The sequence below is a fragment of the Mustela nivalis genome (assembly GCF_964662115.1).
Source record: "Mustela nivalis genome assembly, chromosome: 6".
Lineage (NCBI taxonomy): Eukaryota > Metazoa > Chordata > Mammalia > Carnivora > Mustelidae > Mustela > Mustela nivalis.
Window position 1 is genome coordinate 46,271,625 of NC_139025.1, and position 6,000 is coordinate 46,277,624.

Consider the following 6,000-nt stretch of genomic DNA (forward strand, 5'->3'; position numbering starts at 1 on the left):
ATCTGGTAAAAGTCCAACTTCAGATGACCCTCCTATCTTTCACATGGCTGCTCTAGAACAGCCCTGTTCCTTTTTCATTTTCTTTTTCTTTTTTTAAGATTTATTTATTTATTTGAAGAGAGCCCGCATAGACAGATGGAGAAGGGACAGAGCTAGAGAACTTTCAAGCAGACTCCCCACTGAGTGCAGAGCCCAACTCTGGGCTGGATCCTATGACCCATGAGATCATGACCTGAGCCGAAGACCAAGAGTTGGACGCTTAACTGCCTGAGCCACCCACACCCAGGAGCCCCCTGTGTCCTTTTTACATGCACCCATAAGACTGCACTCCTCTCTATCAGAGACTGAAAGGCTTCCTGCCAGCAGCAGTCTGAGTGAGCCATCTTGGAAGGAGAGCCTCCAGCCCTAGGGAAGCCTTCAGATGACTGAAACCCTAGTCTTGATTGCAACACAGTGCGAGACTGAGTCACACACCCAGTTCAACTGCTCCAGAATTGCTAGTCCACAAAATCTGTGAAAGGATCAGTGTTCACTGTTTTAAGCCATTAAGTTTTATGGTAATCTGTTACGCAGTGATAGATAGCTCATAGGACAGGAGCTGATATTTTTCTAGAGAGAATTTGGGAAACTACCAGATAGGCAAGTAGCAACTATTTTTGCTCCCACATCATCCACAACGCTCAAGATTTTGGAAATTTGTCACCCCAAATGTCGACCAAAATGCATATAATTGAATGTATTCACGGCTTAGAAGTAAGATATTGAGATAGGGATAGAAGTTAGAATCCTATGCTTCTAGGAAATACTCTTCTTTAATAAAGTAATACGTAAAGACTTCTTTTTAAAAGTACCACAACACTTAGATTGAAAAAGAGGAGTCCCTACCCTATTCTGCTCCTGGGTCCTGCTCCTCAATTCTTTTTTTTTTTTTTTTTTTAGATTTTATTTATGTATGTATGTATTTATTTATTTTTAACGGAGAGAAAGCAAGAGAGCACAAGCAGTGGAAGCAGCAGAGGGAGAGGAAGAAGCAGGCCTCCCGCTGAGCGGGAAGCCCAATGCGGGGCTCAATCCTGGGACCCCAGGATCGTGACCTGTGCTGAAGGCAGTCGCTTAACCAAATGAACCACCCAGGCAACCCTACAACAGGTACATTTTATTGTAAAAATGTTTGAACTTCCTAGAATTAAAAGTTGACTCGTTTTTAAAATGTTCTTTGGTGTGTGTGTTTTTTTAAATGACTTCCCCCCAACTTTATAATAAAATTGTTAAGTTCCCCTGAATAGTATTTTCCATAAAGTCATTTGCATCAGATATCCCTCCAGGTCACCTAGTGATACTCCTCCTTAGGCCTCTCTGCTATCTGTAATCTGGGCCATAGGGACGTTGCATGCCTGTCTTCTCAGAACTTCTCTAACTCCTCTCTTGGTGCTATCTTTTCTTTCTGAATACCCATGGCTCCTCATTTCCGGTTTATTCCTTTTGTTGGATCATATCCTCCCATAAATTGTCTGAAAAAGGATTTAAAGATGTACATTATTCTTCATATATAAAAATACCTTAATTCTATTCTCAGACTTGATTAATAGCTTGGCTGGCTAAAGAATTCTCAGAATTTTGAGAGCCTTCCTCCATTATCCTAGGGCTTCCAGTGCTTCTGTAGTACCCTGCTGATTCTTAATTCTTTGTAGAGTACCGGGTATTTTGTTTTTCTTTCTGAAAATTTTACCTCTGTTAGGGACATTTTTCATCCAGTAGACTGGGCACTCAATGTTCCCTATCAATTTAAGTAGCTATCCTTCAGTTTTGGCCATTTTCTTGAATAACCCCTAAGATGATTTCCTCTCTATTTTCATATTCTCCTTCCTGGTGCTCTTATTAGTCAGACTCTCTACTTGAATTAACCCTCTATTTTTTCCATTTCCTCTCATTTATTTCTACCTCTTTGTTTTTTTATATCACTATCTAGGAGATTTCCTCAATGTTTCCTCTAATATTTCAGTCAAAACTTTTTATTTTGGGTATCATATGTTTAGTTTCCAAGATCTCTTTCTTGTTCTCTAGTTTTTCCTTTTTATAGATTCCTGTTCTTATGTGTTTGATGATATTGATTATAGCTGTTTGTTTGTCTTCCTTTTTTCCCTCTTTGTGTCCTCAAAGTTCTATTTTCTTGTTTGTTTTGGTCTGTTTCATGTTGGAGGTTTTCCTTAACAAACTTGTTAACCTGAGTATTCTGATCATAAACTGAGTCATTAAATAAAAGGCAGAAGAATTCTGAGTGTATGAGTGGGGGGCACTAACGGTTCTGGTGTTTTTGATGCTTTTGTTTATTCCTGGAATAATTCTCTACTCCCTTGTAGAATGGGAGAGGAAGGGATCAGGCATGAGGTGGTGACTAGAAAGCAGGTATGCATAAGGTCTTCAGTTTTGCAATTGAGTATTACAGGTGGTCTGCCAGCGATCAGGGAGGCATTTAACATTCAACAGGGAGGGGCTTGACTTAATCTACTTTTTTTTTTTTTTTCCTCATTTTGGAAATGTCTTCCAGCTCTGTCCAAATGTGCCATGTCCCTGAGTTTGTAGCCACTCTTCTTTCTTGACTGGAAACTTTGATCTGGAAATGTGTTCTAAATGAATTTAGCTAAGTTTCTTTTATTTTTTTCTAATCCATCAACTGGTCGTTGAGCCCCTACTTTATCATCAGTTTTCCCACATCCATATCTTTTGTGAATTTTCTCTTGTCAATTCCAATTCTCTTCTGTCCTCTGCCCCATCCAAATTTACTTCTGCCTAAAATGGTTGCTTTGCCTTTAAGCTTATAATTTTTGTTTGAAACATAATCACATGTTGCCCTGTGACATCTCAGGCTGTTATCTTTTCAAGTTCATTATTTAATTTATGTGCACGTTCATTAATTCACTTAAAAGTTGTCTTGTGAAACTCACACACTAAGTGCTGAGGAAGCTGAGACTACTAACGTGAGTTCCCTACCCCTCTGTTGAATGAGGAGAATACATAAATTCATATTTGATTCCATGTACTAAGCACAATTATATGAGCTTATGGAACGAAAAAGGAGAAACCTAATCCAACCACAGAGGAGTTAGAGAAGACTTCATGGAGATAGCAGTTGCTTGAGCTTAATCTTAAAGGAGTTAGCCGGATGAATTGAGGACGGCCCACTTGGGACAGGGCAGAAAACATTTCAGGAGTGGAAACTTTGTAAAGACATGGAGGGAGGAAACAAGGTCAATATGGGGAATTGCTAATAGTTCAGTGACTATAAGGCAGAGAGGTATTAGAGACATAACTGGAAAAATAGGTTGGACCAGATCATGGGGACCTTGAATGTTGTGCTGAGAATCTTGAATTTGATTCCTCAGATAGTGGTGACCATTGGAGATTTTAAACAGAGGTGTGATGTGGTCAGATTTATATTTTTGAGAAATCAGGGTAGCATGGAGGCTGTTTTTTGATGGGTACAAGCCTAGAGGCTGAGTGATCATTTAAGAAAATGTGACAAGGGTCACCTGGGTGGCTCAGTGGGTTAAAGCCTCTGCCTTCGGCTCAGGTCATGATGTCAGGGTCCTGGGATCGAGCCCTGCATCGGGCTCTCTGCTCCGCAGGGAGCCTGCTTCCTCCTCTCTCTCTCTGCCTACCTCTCTGCCTACTTGTGATCTCTGTCTGTCAAGTAAATAAATAAAATCTTAAAAAAAAAAAAAAAAGAAAAGAAAGTGTGACAATAAATCGGGTGAGTGACAGTAAGCGCTGAAACTAAGTCCTAGGTCATAAAGATGGAGAGAAGGGAGTAAATTGAAGAAAGAACTGGTGGGACGTGGTTAACTAATAGATTAACCAATCTATAGACTGGAGGAAAAGAGGGAGAAACTGAGGGTGGATTCCTGCTTTCTCGGTGTTTAGATATGGATAGTGGTGTGATCAAACAGTTCTAAGGAAAGCAGATAGTTGTGTCTAATAGGCAGTTGGATTTTGAAGATTGAAGGAGAGATCTGAAGTAGAAAAATAGATTTAGGAGTCATCGGCAGGAAGGAGGTACTTAAAATCATGAGACTGGGCAACTTTCTTCAGGGGCAAATACAGAAGAAGAGTACTGGACAGAGGATAGAATCCTGGGGAACATCCACATCATAGAGGTAGGCTGGGGGAAAGCCGATGAAGGAGACAGTTAAATAATATTAGAGAAGTGTAAGGAGAATCTGGAGTGTTTCAATTTAGGAAACTGAATTGAAGGAGGATGGAATAAGCATTGTCAAAATGCAGCAGAGATTTCATGATCTCATGAAAGTGGTAATTAGATTTGACCATAAGATGGCCAGGTATAGAGGAGTAGGACGGTAGAGTTGGATACCCGACTGCACAGTGGGATTAAGGGGAAGTTAATATGTCAGTTGCTACTACATGAAGCTTGTTCTTCTAGGAATATGAGGGAAAAGAGGTGAAGATAGCACTTAGGTGGCATTTCTTCCCTTTCTCAAATAACCTCAAGTGTCTTGAGAGAAAATTCTAGCAATGTATTACATGCATATTTACATTTAATAAATACTAATTAGATAAATAGATCTAACCAACTACCAAACCTTTAGATTTTTACTTAGCCTTTCTTCCTCTTGAGTGTCATAATAACTCCTTTTCCTTGAGCAATTTTTTTCCCTTTAAATTATCTCCTTCCAACCTATTCAGTGCCAGAAAGTGTTTAGGTACTGAGAAGCTTCCTACAGAAATCTCCATGTCTCATTTTGGGAAATTGGGCACAAGCCATTTCCTGCTTTGGTCATTAAAAAAAAATAATAATAGCTGTTGTTTGCACAGGTAATCAGAATTCCATCAAGAAATGCTGTGTATACTAAATTAAGTTATGTTATTGTTATAATCACTAGTATTAGAATAACAAGGTTGTGACCTTGTTCATCTCTAAAAAATTTAATGTTGTTTAGCTAAGGTATAATAGAAGGGAGGCTGGACTTTTGGAGAGCAAGGATTGAACTGTGTGCCCTGTGGGTGCTCCTTAATAGTTACTGAATGACTAATCAGGTATTTCATAAGCCCTAACACAGGTGAGATGATTGCCAGGGCAGGCAGGGTGGGAAAAGTAAACTCCCACAAAAAGGACCGACTTGAAGGATTCTCAGGGAAATAAATGTCAGTGGTATTATGCCATGTGTTATAAAACTGTATTTTACACATTCTGAAATACCTTACAAAGCTGAAAGGAAAAATTATAATTCTCAAGACAATAAAGTAAGATCCAGCAACCCCACTTCTGGGTGCATATGAAACCATTGTCTCAAAGAGATATCTGCACTCCCATGTTCATTGCAGCATATTCCCAATTGCCAAAGTATGGAAACAACCTAAGTGTACTTCAGTGGATAGATGGGATAAAGGGGATATGGTATACATATACAATGGACTACTATTCAGTTATGAGAAAGAAGGAAGTCCTGCTGTTTGTTACAACATGGATAGGCCTTGAGAGCATCATGCCTAGTGAAATAAGCCAGACAGAGAAAGGCAAATACTGCATGGTATCACTTATATGTGAAATTAAAACAAAAAGTCAAACTTATAGAAACAAAGAGGGTAGAAGAGTGGTTGGCAGGGGCTGGGGTTGGGGGAGGAATAGGAGAAACTGGTAAAAGGGTACAAACCTTCAAACATAAGATGAATAAGCTCTTAGGATCTAATGTCTAATATGGTGATTGTAGTTGGTAACTATTTGTATAATTGAAATTTGCTAAGAGAGTTGAATTTAAATGTTCTCACTGAAGAGGAAGAAAGGGTAAATACATGAGATGATAGATGTGTTAATGAACTCAGTGGTGGTGGTGGTGGGGTCCTTTGACAATGCATCTGTGTATCAGATCATCATGACACACACTTTAAATATCTTACAGTTTTAGTAGTTGATTAAACTTCAATAAAGCTGATAAAGCAGTGAAGTAAAAACTAAATTGTCTTATATGGTGATGGTTTCTGATT